Raw genomic sequence first — 14,816 nt, forward strand, 5'->3', positions numbered from 1 at the left:
GAAGATATCAGAAATACAGCGATGAGCAATTTAAAAATCTGGATTCAGTGAGAGACGGCAATAAATAGGAGTGCTGTGCCAAGTCTTCTATGTGACATTCCATTTGGTACTTAATGACCTACAATGCACTCACTTGGTCTGGCCCTAGCTGGACAGTTCTGCATTTAGCACAGCGTGCTCTTAGGTTGACAACAGTCAATAGGCTAACTAGGTGAATGCTGCTGATATTGCCAGAGTGAATGTCTCAATTCTTCTCATCCTCCACCTGTCCAGCCTGGGTTGTCAACATGGAAACTGGGAAGGTTTCTTAACCAGACTAGAAGCTTGCAAGGCCTCTCAAGGATACAGTCAGGCCTAACTGAATATCCACCTTCCTATTGTATTGGACAATGTAAATCACAGAACTGGTGTAGAGGCAGAAGGCAGAGAAATAGATCTGACTTCTTGTTGAGAGGGAAACACTATCATATGTCAAAGCGGAAAAGGCTTTGGGGAGAAAAACTGGGCATGTTTTGTAAGCAATAACCAAATAATGACCTAGTTACTCTAGAACACAATTAGAGCTTGACCCCAATTGACTGACATGTGGAAATACAGATCCAATGAGGCAAAAATTTCTACCTATGTAATAAAAAACTTTGAGTCTCATTTTAATGTGAAATTTGTGTAGTTGAAAGATAAAGCTGTACTGTTTTGTCTTAGAAGTGAAAGAGAAAAAGGCTAGATTCAAGTTTTGATGCCACTATTTATTATCTGTGAACTAGAGACGAACTCACCTTTGCCTATAAAGTGTAGTTGAAAGTAAATCCAGTTTTATTCTACACAATAAACAAGAGTGTGCACAAAAGAGAGGTGATCTTCATGGACAGGTTATATCTATGTGATAGCCATCTGTAATTCGATTCTGTAGGCTAGGTAAATCCCTTGTTATTCATCCATATTTTCTTCTGTAGTGTTGTTTCCTATATTCTTCATTGTGAGGGTTAAAAATTATTTGTATGTAATTTAGTTTAGTGTCTCTTAAGCAATACAATACTGGACATTTTAGGGTTGGGATCATTCCTTTTGTGTTTATAGTTGCATCTTTAGCATTGTATATATACAGGAGGTGTGTGCCCATTGAATTTGTGAACCAATATTCCATGACTGTTAGACCATAGGCATCCCAGCATTCTTCCTGAGATACAAAGCCTTTCTCATGATAGTACTTATTGATACACAGTTCTCATTTCAGTCACAAACACATAAGATAACTTTGCATTTCATTGCCTATTTTTTAGGTATTATGTTATTTTATAATGTATTCATTCTTTATTTATTCAATATTCCAGTGAGTCTCTTATAATTGGAAATGCAAATTTGAGAACAGGGCATGGATCTTAATTATCAAAAAGGAGCAAACAAAAATTTATCTTCTCATAATTTTCTCCTGCCTTTGTCTTTATTCTTGGTTGAGGGAAGATACAGGGATCTGGCATTTATTGAGTGCCTTGAAAATATCAGTCTGCAGTACATACAAACACATGTACACATGTAACACACACACACAATACTTGTTAATTTATTCAACAAACAATTAGCACTGTCTCAAGCATTAGGCTACAGTGAACCAAACAAGTCAACATGTCTCCTCTTTTGGAATTTCTCTGAAACAGTGGTGGAAAATTATACAAACTTACAGATTCTAAGTTATATGGGGAAAATAAACTGGTAGAATGAATGGAAAATCAAAATTTTTTCTAATTTAAGAAAAATTTTTATTCATTTTACATACCAACCACAGATCCCCCACTAATCCCTCATCCTGCTCCCCTTTAGTCTTCCAGCCTCCTTCCCCCACCCCCCTCCCTCCCCCATCCCCTCCTCCAAAAGGGTAAGGCCTCCTATGGGGAGTCAGCAAAGGCTAGAACATTTAGTTGAGGCAGAACAAGCCCCTCCCTGCTGCATCTAGGCTGTGCAAGGTGTCCCACCATAGGTAATGGGTTCCAAAAAGCCATCTCATGCACCAGGGATAAATCCTGATCTCACTACCAGGGGTCCACCAAACAGACCAAGCTACACAACTGTCTCCATATGCAGGGGGCCTAGTCCAGTCTCATGCAAGTTCCACAGCTGTCTGTCTAAAGTTCATGAGTTCCTATGTGCTTGGTTCAGTTGGCTCTGTAGATTTCCCCATCATGATCTTGATCCCCTTGCTCGTATAATCCTTCTTCCTTTTCTTTGACTGGACTCCCAGAGCTTGGCCTGGTGCTTGGCTGTGGATCTGTGCATCTGCTTCCATCAGTTAGTAGATGAAGGCTTGATGATGACAGGGTATTCATCAATCTAATTTCCAGGGTACGTCAGTTCAGGCACCCTCTCCACTATTGCTAGTAGTCTAGGCTGGGGTCATCCTTTGGGATTTCTGGGAATTTCCCTAGTACCAGGTTTTTCCCTAACCCCACAATGTCTCCCTCTATCAAGATATCTCTTTCATTGCTTTCCCACTCCATCCCTCCCCTAGCTTGACCATCCTGTTCCCTCATGTTCTCATCCCCCATCCCCTCCCCTCTAATGCCCCTCCTCAAGCCCAATTTACTCATGGAGATCTCATTTATTTCCCCTTCCCAAGGCAATCTACGAGTCCCTGTCTCCTCCTTGTTAGCTAGCATCTCTGGAACTGTGAGTTTTCATCTGGTTATCCTTTGCTTTACATCTAGTGTTCACTTATGATTGAGTACTCTTGTATAATAGTAGAGGGACCAGCCTTAATATTATATATCCCAGGGGCTCAGCAGAGAGACCTATGAACAGCAAGGACTATTTTTGGGAACTAGAATCTTAGCACACCAAACTCTTTAGTCCACTTGCTCTAATTCCTCTGGGATAACATCCTATTTAGACAGTTTCAGTTCTGTTCTCGAGCCTAAGTTCTATCTTAATTCTCTTACCTGAATTCTGACTCATCTAGGTCTTTTTCATCTCGTTCTTACCCAGCTAGTATTTCCCCATCTGGCTCTTCCTCATCTTCCATTTCATCCACACATTCTCTCTAGTCAAAATCCTCCTCATCCCTCTCTGTTCTCTGCCTCTAATTTCTCTATATTCCTCTCAAGTCTCCCAGGAATCCAGTTATAAACCCAAGCAATAGCAATCACTGGCCGAGCAATGTCACCAGGCTTGAAATATCCAAGGTCATAAAGGTAGGTAAGAATTTTCCTCAGGCAGTGACCACCAGGCTTTCTTTTGCAACCCAAAATGGGAGTGGTAAAAGAGAAGGTCAGCTGAGTGCTAATGACTGGTTAGTATATCAAAAATGGGATCTATGTACTCAGTCTATATTCCAAGAAGTGGTTAGGTAATAAGTTAGGGGTCTATAAAGTTATCAAGGCTGTAAAAGGAGGGTCCGAGCTCAATTGTGTAAAGCTATTACTTGAGATCCACCTGACCTAGGTGATGTCTCCTTGTGGAATTTACCTTAAATCAGGAGACTAGCATGTGGTGGTCTGGACTGTTATTCCTGTTAGTCCTTGAAAGTAGCTAAGGGAGATACCTGATTCCAGTGCTGAAAGGGAGAAACAGATGGTCTGTGGGGAAGGAAGCCTTTCCTGAGTCTGTTCTCCAAATACCTTGAATGTATATGTCCAGAGAATGATCAGTGCACATTGTTAGCAATTTTTAGGGAAAAATCAATTGGGAAAGCTATGAAGGCACACATGATTTTCACAACAGAAGACAGCTGTTATATAACAAGCTACATAACACCAAAAGCTCCTTGGAATTTGGCTTCCTCTGAAGGAATTCCTTGATCCTTTCAGGTAGTGGCTTTGCCATAACCAGCTTAGTTCTTATATTTTCCTGTGGCCCATAGCAGAGTATATCCCATGTTTGTCTTTCTGAGTCTATGTTATCTATCTCTCTCAGGATGATACTTTCTAGTTCCATCAATTTGCCTGCAAATTTCATGATGTCATTGATTTTTTACAGCTGGGTAATACTCTATTATGTATGTATATCACATAGAAAGTCAGAAATTTAAAGATTGCTCTCAAAGACAGCCCAATTCTAGTTAATTTACAACTTATTCTTAGGCAGCATTAAAAAAGTCCAGTTTGTCATTAGACGTTGTAACAATCCTTCAAAAAAATTTCCAAAAATTCCAATTATCATTTCATATTGTGATGCTATTATTACCCAAGTAACAACACTAGATAAAGGGATCATATACAAAGTAAGGCCAGTGTCCCTTATCACAGTAGGCACTTAAGTCTCCCAAAAAACTTACCAAACAGATGAGTTCAACATGGAAAGCAATAAATGCACGAGATGGAAACATGGGGCTGGGGAGATACCTCAGCCATTAAACACTAAGGTTCACAATCAAAACGTCAATAGAATGAAGCAAACACACACACACACACACACACACACACACACACACACACATCAAAATCTCACATAGATGCAGGGAAAATATCACAAAACTAACATCTTCTCATGACAGGAACACTGAACAATTTAAGAATAGAGATAAGCTTTTTGACCTGATTAAAAGCATTTATCAAAACCCCACAACAAATGCTGCACTGTATAGTGAAAGACAAGAGGCTTTGCCTCTGAGATTAGGAACAGGATAAGGATGTCTGTTCCTATTGTTTGTGTTCATTATTGTGCTGAAGGTTTAAGCTGAAGCAATTACACATGTACAAAAATCGACACAGGGAAAGACACAGGTCATATTTGGATGACCTTGCTTCTAAAAGTGCTAAGATGTAATAATAATAAAAGTGTTGGAATTAACTGGTGATTAATTTTAGAAAGGTTACAAGATCAATATAAGAAAATCAATGGTCTCTCTATTCACTAGCAATGAACATCCAAAATGAAATTAAGGCAGCAATTCGATTTAAAATAGCATTTAAAAAATAAAATCAAATGAAAAAGACATTGAACAAAAGTGCAAGGATTAAATGATGGAAGCTACAAAGTACTATTGAAAACAATTTATGAAGACCTCAATAATGGCTCATCTTTCTCATCAATGCCTCACTCCCCACCATGCTACCAATGTTCAGGGGACAACACAGAAAAGGAGGCAGAAAGGATATAAAAACAGGAGGATGGGGAGGAATGTTGTGAGATGTTGTCTTCTGCATATGTCACAACTATAGCACCCACGGACCCACACTAGTTATGGTTACCTGCACAGCATCATGTCAATGGACATCCACAGGTGAAAGAGTCAAATTGGGCCCCCTGCCTAACAACACATGCAGTAATTAATTCATAATTTATCAAATACGTAAATGTTCACCATAAAGCTATAGAACTCTTAGCAAAAAAGTAGAAACCATGGAGTCTAAGCACTTATGCACACAAAGAAGACATAGATATATTGATTAAAACTATTGATGCTTTAATAACATTATGAAGAAAATGAAAAGACAAGATTATATGTCTGACAAGGGATTAATCTACAACAAAAAGAACCCAACAGAAAAAAAATGGACAAAGAATTGGAATAGATATTCTTTGAAAAACATAAGCAAAATGACTAATCACATGAAAAAATATGTATCATTATTGCTTATTAAAGAAAGACAAATCAAACCATGATAAGATATTCTGAAAGTTTCTCTCCAATGTAAGGGTAAGTTTGTAAAAGTAAACTCACTGTCCTCCCCACAAAAATGATAAATGCATGTGAAAATGAATGTGTTAGTCATCTCATTTTAGCCATTCCCAAATGCATAAATTTTAAAATGTCATGTTGTACATAGCAAGCACGTGCAGTTTCTTAACCTAATTAAAATAAATCAAGACCACTTCATAATAAAGTGTTATGCTTAAAACAAACAATGAACATTGTAGATAAATGTGAAGAAACAAAAAGACTAGGAGTGTGGAATGGTGGAACTACTGGGAAATTAGCATAGATGTTCCAGAAAACATTAAAATATTAAAATACAACTAAGTAAATCAATTTTTACATATAGAAACAGTAGTATTAGAAACATAAACCACCATATGCTTGAATGTAATTTTTTCTCAGCATCATTCACAGTAACAAAAAGTACAAACACAAATATTTATAAAGAAAATAATCAAAATGTGATATATCATACAATGGATTTTCATTTAGTCAAGGGGAGGCATTCATTGCACATATATACCACATGATTAATTTTCAGCATACACTAAGGAAAGAGGTCAGAGACAGAAGTTCACATACAGTAGGCAGTGTCCACTTCCATGCAGTGTATACACTAGTCAAATCCATAGAAACAGAGTAGATGAGTGGTTGTGAAGGACACGAAGCAGAGGAGATAGAAATGATTACTAATCATCACAGGGCTTCTTTTCCCAGTATTCTGTAATTATACAGAGCTGATGGCTACAAAACAGTAAATTGCTTCTAAAAGGTGAGTTTTGTGGCATATGGATTATAGTTCATCAACAAAAGTTCCCTCTGAGGGGATGAAAAACAGAGGACCACTAATCATCCAAATTTGTGGGTTTACCCCAAAGAAGAAAGTGTTGATTAATTTTCACCGTCAAGATGAGCCCAAAGAGATCTGACAACTAAGGGGTAGTCCATAAATAAGATGTTCTAGAACTGAAAACCAGATGTGAGGGGAGACCAGAGGGAGTCTGAATAAAAGTGTGGGCTTCAGCTAACAGGTATCGCCACTAAGTCATCGCTTCTGTCCAACATGCCACAATATGTTCAAATGTTTAAAAGAACTTAAAATGTTCAAAAACAGCTCTGGGCGTGTTGATGCTCTTTGTACAGTTCTCAAATAATTGTGTGAAATTTAAGACCACTCTTTAAGAAATAAAGAGAAGGAAGAGTTAGAGGAGAAATATCAGGAGAAGCACTGTTGAGAGAGACGGAGATAGTGTGGGGAAGAAAGACCCAAAGGAGTTTGAGTGCCCTGTACTGGATACATTCCAACTTCCCACTGACCTGCTGGGAAAGGAAAGTAGGAGGAAATAGAACGTGGGAGAATTCAGTAAGTCTCAGTGATAAAGATGAGCATATGAGTATTAACTTTATTATCATTTCCTTTTCTCTTAAAAAAAAAATCTTTCCCAGTCTCTGTTTTTGGCCTGCACTATAGAAGTACATTGTATAACCTCCAGGCCAAATATATGCAAACTGCCACGTGCAGTGTTGGCCTTACTATCCAGATTGTAACAAATGCATAATAATCCCTTGTTAATTTGGTAAAAATTCATTTAAAATTATCAATTTGGAAAGTATGCTTGGGATTTGTGCTACAGATTTCTGATGATAGATTTAAAGTGGCAGGTAATACATCTGAAAAAAAAAAAGGTTGATTCTGGTCCGATGCATTCAAATATGCTCGCATTCAAAATGCATGAATCTAAATACTTGGCAATTGTCCAGGCTGGATCAGGACATGTAATCCCAAATGCCTCATTGTCTTACTGGATCATGAACATGCCAAGTTCCTAAATGAAATTTTGATTTTTTTTTTCTTACTGAAATTCTGATTTTCATATTTCATTCCAGCAGGGCAGATGTCTCTCGCCATCCTCATTATGTGTGTCAGCTGTTGGTGGATCGCAGGGCATTCATAAAATTGCTTGTTCCAAATCCTGCTCATTTCATGTCTGCACACCCAACTGGATATGAGGAGGAAGCCTAAGTGTGCATCATAATGGGAATGGGATTCACGGATTCACCCACCCAGATCTTACTTCTGCCTCCCAGGTTACTCGCTGGAGAAGTCATACTTGTTTGATGTGCTGGTCAGTCTTGTTAGATGACATCTAGCCTGGAGGCAAGCTTCCCTCCTTCTGATTTTTTCACCAGATTTGTTTGTGTAGAGTATACTGCCTGCAGCCTACATCTCTTAATTACTTGTGCCCCAAATGAAATTTATTATTATTCTTTCAAATCACCATCACCTGTTTGGCATCTCAGCCTGCCCATTTGTGCCGAGAAAGATCCAAGAGGACGCTTTGCAATTGTGTGGCTGTAATTATCTGCAGCGTGCAATAATGACTTTGGACTCTGCTGTTTTTGTGCAGTAATTAACAGGTGGCTAGCTTTCACTGCAGCATTTCCCAACAGCTACCAAAGGAAATGTTGGCATCTTGGGAATAGATTAAATATTGAAACAAAGGCTGGGTAAAGACCTTCTGCCCTAACCCTACCATTAGCCAACATGTGCCAGTTTCAGTATACAGTGGGAATGATGTTTTTTATTACACACATTAAGACTGTAGGCTTTTTGGAGTCAGTTTATTTTAATTCAGATGCTAAGTCAGTTTTTGTCTGAATTGTGATGAGATCTTTGTCAAGGTAAATTCTTTAGTAAATTACCTAGTAGTCTTTGCTTTCGTATCCTAACATGCCACTCATCCCTTTGTTTTCTGATGCTAGCCATTTTCTGTACCCACTTAAGTAGCTTTAACTTTAGACATGCCAGACTATTTCCCATTCTCACAAATGTTATTTGCACAATGATAAATTTTAAGTAGTATTGCTAACATTTTAATTTCTCTTTATATTGCCTGTAAAATCTCATTACTTCCCCTTCTTATCTCTAGGGTCTCTATATATCTTGTATTCACTTGGTTTTTTTTAAAAGAACTTTTAATTTTTTTTTAATTTGGAGATGGGGTACACATGCTGTATCATATGGTGGATGTTAGATAACAGCTTGCATGACTATCGTTCTCTCTTTCCATCTTGTGGGGTTCAATGATTTAAATCACTAGGCATAGCAGCAAGTGCCCTTATCTGCTGAGGCATCTCACCAGCCCTATAGTTACTTCTTGAAGTTCTGAGGCTTGATTCCAGGGTCTCACGTGTGTAGGCGGTCAGTGCTCTATTATGTATAATTTAAAATGTTTTCCCCATGTATTTATTATAGATAATAATAGGTTTTCAGTGTGGCATCTCCATGTACATACATATTTCAATTGTATTCACTCCTTTTTCCTTGTATTATCCCGCTTACTCCTGCTAATCTCCTCCCTATCCCCCATCCATTTTCATGTCTCGTGTGTGTGTGTGTGTGTGTGTGTGTGTGTGTGTGTGTGTGTGTGTTTTGTTTGTACCAAGGAGCTTTATCAGTTGTCTATATGAATATTGGTGTTTGTTAACAGAAGCACAGGCATCTTTCCAGTTTAACTTGGACACATTCTTTTTACGTTTGTTCATCTTCATTTGTGTTCCAAAACATCAACATCTTATTTAACCTTGTAGCAGCTTCTCTTACATCCAGTAAGCAGTGAGAATCACTGCTTCTAGTTTATTTTACTCAGACTCAATACCAGCTACACTCTATTCCACTCATGCAAGTTCAATAAAGACTTTGTTTTAAAACAAAAGGTGGATAAAGATTGAGGAGGGCACCCAAGGATGACCACTAGTATCCACAGGCAAGCATACACACACACACACACACACACACACACACACACACACACACACACACCACTCACAAAGAGAATTTGAGAACCATCTGGGTTACATATTGGAACTTCTCAAACTAACAAGCAAAACATCAAAAATGTATTTCTGTAAGAAGCCCAATGTCAAAGTGCCAGCAAGTTAGGGAACATGTCTCTACTTTTAATGCAGAAAGTACCATGCATGCCCTTACACAGTGAAGAGCAGAAGAGAATAAGCACACTACTGAAAGTTCTTTTTATAGAAGTATTGATCCACTCAGAATTGCAGAGAGCTCATCACCTAAACACTATTCCAAAGGCCCCAGCTTCCAACACATCACATTTTAAATGCAAGTTGGGAGAATGTTCAATCTATAGCACCCTCCTTAACAGAATCAAACACAGGCTTAAGATCTGACTGAGAGGAACTGATACTGCTCTCTGATACCCTTTGAAGCAAACAGAGAACCTCTGAGTTGTAATCTACATTTCATGTGATGTAAGTACTCTCTGGCTCATACACAAATTCTAAGTAATTACTCAAGAGCTTCTTCTATACATGGGTGATTATGTTTTAAGTCCAGAGCAAGTCCAAAAATTCACTCTTTTCTATGATTACCCAAAATAATAAGTAGAAAAATATAATTATTGAGACTCCATTAAGGTCATGATACTTTAGGTTCTTAATGAGACTTTGTGGGGCACCAGAGGTGGAGAACATAGCTGGGAGAAATGAAAGCTTCCAACAAAGTAGGGAAGAATCAATGTGTCTCTTTTTTTTTTATTGTGAAACATGCTCTTCTCACTTGCTCTACATACCAACAGTGGTAGCATGAATGATGAAGCCTATGCTTAGGGGAACATATAAGCCTGGCAAAGTACCAAAGCAACTGAAAGCAATGGAAGCAGCCCATATTATTTAGAGGATGTACTTCCTGGCCAACATCTAGGGAAATTATTTGACACCTGACACAAGGATTTTCATTTCATAACCCACAGCTTCTTACAGAAACATTATCCAATTACACCAAGTACCTCTATACATGTTTTCATTAGTTGCTTGAGTTTTTTTTTTATTAAGAGAGGTAAGAGTTTTATCATTGTATTATGTAATACTTTTCCTTTTTTATTGCTGAGATAAAATATTCTGACAAATACAACTTAAGTCCTGCATTAGGAAAAATGGTTGTATTTAGTTCACATAAATCAAATCTCTTACAATGCATACTGCCCTGCTGTCCTGTGATAAGTGCCAGGATTTTGAGATTCTCCAACCAAATTTAGTCCAAAGTCAACAAATCTGTTCAAGTCTACCATGCTCCATTGTTCCTTATCATGGTTTTCATGGTGCAGCATCAATGAGAAGACATCTCAATATCCCTGTGATACTTGGCCTTTAAATACTAATTGTAGTAAGTAGTGATGTTATTGTTAAATCTCTCTGCTTTACTTCTGTCTTGTCCTAAGACTTAGAAAATAATGAAATGAATTCTAATTATATCTTAAGTTATAACAGCAATGGTAGTGAAACAGTACCAACACACACATGTACTGGAAACTTGGTACACATTATAAAGTATAAAGCGAAACGCTGATCCCATTTATTAGGAATATAAACATCAATGCATTTATTTTTTATTTTCTTCAGAAATGAGCTTCAACTCAAGTATGTTAAGAGAATATCCACCATCCACTATTGTGTGTCTTCAATTTTTTTTAATTGTCCAGAATTTTCTAATTGCTTTGGAGATTACTCACCCACCAAATTCCAGAAAAATTCCAAAGAGAATGTCTGCAGAAAAGAGAGTGTCTGATATATCCTATAAGCCTATGGTTTTTATAACTGTCACATGGGTCCTGCTTTATTTAGTCTAAAGATTACTGATACTTGGGCTCTTCTCTTTTCCTCAGGTTTCCACCAATGTAGAGTGTCAACCATGGCATGTTAGTCATCACTCCTACAGTGCAGTGCTGATCTAAGGCCCAGAAGAGCCTCCAGCCATTCTCTAAGATGGGAAGCTCAAGTAGGCTCTGACGATGAACATGATTGTACAACTCACGCCTGCTAGATCTCAACTCCCCACTTCTTTCCAAATGATTGGCCATGTTGGAAAATTTCAAACAAACAGAAGAATTCTATAATGTTGACCCTTCCTGAATATGTCTGAATTTCTAAGCTGCTTGTTTGATCTGGGGGATAGCTGACAACGTAAAAATTGTCCTGGGAAGGCACAGTTTTTATCAAGCATAAATGATTTAATTACACCATTTCTCCAGGGCCGTGGAGAACAGTGTCACCTTATGTTTATCTAAGGAAAAGATGCAGTATCTGGAGACCAAAGCTCATTTTCCCCCTAGGGCCAAAAGCAGCTTGAGTTTCCCTCTTCTCTCTTCTGAGCACTGTCTCATGTGATCTTCCTCTGCATCAGGCTTACACCTAAGCCACCCTTCTGGATAGTTATTAGTCTTCTCATTTTATACATGGTGAAAACAAGTCAGAGAGGTTACTTGCCTTTGAGTTACACAACTAGCAAGCCAGGGAACTGGGATTCTAATCTTGGTCAAGCTGGATCTAGGTCACAGCTCCACCGCAGCACTTACACCGGTTCTAGAGCTGAGGGAAAACACATTTATGTTTACTGCAAGGTCAAATTGCTGAAAAAATACATTAGGGTTCAGCCATAACAGTACTGCCCAATACCAGGAGTAAATCTGTGTGTGTGTGTGTGTGTGTGTGTGTGTGTGTGTGTGTGTGTGTGTGTGTGTTGAGCATGTGTGTATGCAGATGCCATGGACTACATGCAAAAGCCAGATGACAACTTTGTGACGTTAGTTCTCTCTCTTTCATCTTTATGTGTGTACTAGGGATTGAACTCTGCTCATCATCGGGTATGTACTGCATAGCAAAAGCCTTTATCTTCTGGACCACTCCACAGTTTCAGCCCTGATATTTCTGCATGATCCTTAAAGATAGAAATTAGCTCTCCTTTGAAACCTGAAAGAGATCCATCCAGGGCTCACAATCTTTTCCCCACACTTCTGATAAAACACCACATTCTGCAAGAAAGCTTCAGGCCCGGCATCATCCATCCTCCAAGGGTTCCTTTAATGTCAGTTTTCAAATGGCTCCAGATTTCTAACCAGGACCACCATCCACGGGGCCACTGAAAAAAATCTGATGGATGAAGATTCACTGTGATGAAACAGTTTAACAGTGCCTTAGTTCTTTCAAGAGAGACTAAAAAGGTAATTGAGTTGACCTCTGAAGTAATCCAACCTCCCAGTTTGAAGGCCAAGTGGCACCCTCATCCTTCGTACCTGTTGCTGAGAATGCTGTATGGGTTGCTGCTGAGAATCATAAATCTTTTGCCATCCTTCCATGAAAGCCTGTCACTTCTCTGCCCTTTAGTTGATGGATGCCCCTGGCTCCCAGTGTTATGAATGTTGAATAGATTCTAATTGATTATCTGAGGCCAAGAGTTTTCATAAATGAGACTCCTGGGATGCATTTCTTGAGTGAGTTCTAATTTTCAAGTGCATTTAAAAACAGAATTCAGGGAAAAATGAATGCTCACCAACAGTTTTAATAACTTAAATATAAATTTGTATCAATACAATAACTATTTTTATATGGTGTTGGATTTATATTATCATTTTAATTGACAAATTGTACATGTTTGTAGTATACAGCATGGTTTTATATATACAGCAATATATAACATATATATATGCATTGTGAAATAACTAGATAACTAGACCAAACTAAGTAACACGGGTATTGCCTTGTGTGTGTGTGTGTGTGTGTGTGTGTGTGTGTGTGTGTGTGTGTGTTTGTGATGAAATACTTAAAATCTACTTTCTTTGTAATTTTCCAATCTAAAGTTAATTGTTTACTAGCTATAGCCATCTCATTGGACAATAGGCCTCTTGAACTTGTTCTGTCTGCCTAACTGAAACGTTCTGTCCTTTGATTAGCATCTCTCCAAACCCCACCTCCTCTAACCCTCTAAGCCCTTGGTAGACATCACTCTACTCTACTTTTCTGAGTTTGACTTATCTGAATATTACACACAAATGGCTTCATTAATATTTGTCTGTCTGTGACTGGCTACGTTTACTTAATGCAATATTACCAGATTCATAGACATGGTCTCTCTCTCTCTCTCTCTCTCTCTCTCTCTCTCTCTCTCTCTCTCTCTCTCTCTCTCTCTCTCTCTCTCACACACACACACACACACAAAAAAAAAAAAAAAAAACCCGAACAAACCAGGATGTCCTTAAGGCAGAACAGTGTGTGTGTGTGTGTGTGTGTGTGTGTGTGTGTGTGTGTGTTGATACTTTCATAATCTATTTGTCTAGTGATGGACACTTATGTTGACTCTGTATCATCTATATTGGCTCTTGTGAATGTTTCTATAAACATAGTTGTGCATATATATCTTCAACATACTGATTTCATTTTCTTTGGACATTTACCCAAGAGTAAAAGTCCTAAATTATTTGAAGTTTTGTTTTTAATATTTGGAAGTTCTGCTATACTGCTTTCAAAAATAGCTGTACTGATTTATATTGTTACCAAGGGAACAAAGGTTCCTTTCCCCTACTTCCATACTGTCACTTGGTATTTTTCCTCTTTATCCATGCTTAGTGCTCTGAGGTTTTGATGTAGTTTTAATTTTAAAACTATATTCCCCTGATGATAAGCTGAACATTTTATCATATAAATTGTTTGAGTACTTTCTTTGGAAAGGTCTCTGAAGGTCCAATATTTTAATCAAATATTTGACTTTCACTATTGGGTTTTTGAACTTTCTTATTTCTCTTACTATCTTTTTAATTGCTGGACATAGAGCTTACAAATATCTTCTCCCATTAGGTAGGTTTACTCTTGTTTTTTTTTTTTTTTGCTTTCTTTGTTACTCAGAATCTTTAGTTCCATGGAATCTTCCCCAAGCTTTTGGGGGAAAATATAATATATATGTATATATAGTGTATGTATATACATATGTATGTGATTTATAACTAGAGGTGAGTTTTCTTCTATTTCTTCTAGTAGTTATATAGTTTTAGGACTCAGTATTTAATACTTTAATTTATTATGAGTTTATTTATTTATTTATTTATTTAAATTTTTTTATTTTGCAATACAATTAAGTTCTACATACAGGCACAGATTCCCTTGTTCTCCCCCCTCCCGCCCCCCTCACCTTCCCCCCAGCCCACCCCCCATTCCAATCTCCTCCAGGGCAAAGCCTTCCCCACAGACTGAGATCAACCTGGTGGACTCAGTCCAGGTAGGTCCAGTCCCCTCCTCCCAGGCCGAGCCAAGGGACCCTGCATAGGCCCCAGGTTTCAAACAGCCGACTCATGCAATGAGCACAGGACCCGGTGCCACTGCCTGGATGCCT

This window comes from Peromyscus eremicus, chromosome 20, assembly GCF_949786415.1.
Source record: "Peromyscus eremicus chromosome 20, PerEre_H2_v1, whole genome shotgun sequence".
Taxonomy (NCBI): Eukaryota; Metazoa; Chordata; class Mammalia; order Rodentia; family Cricetidae; genus Peromyscus; species Peromyscus eremicus.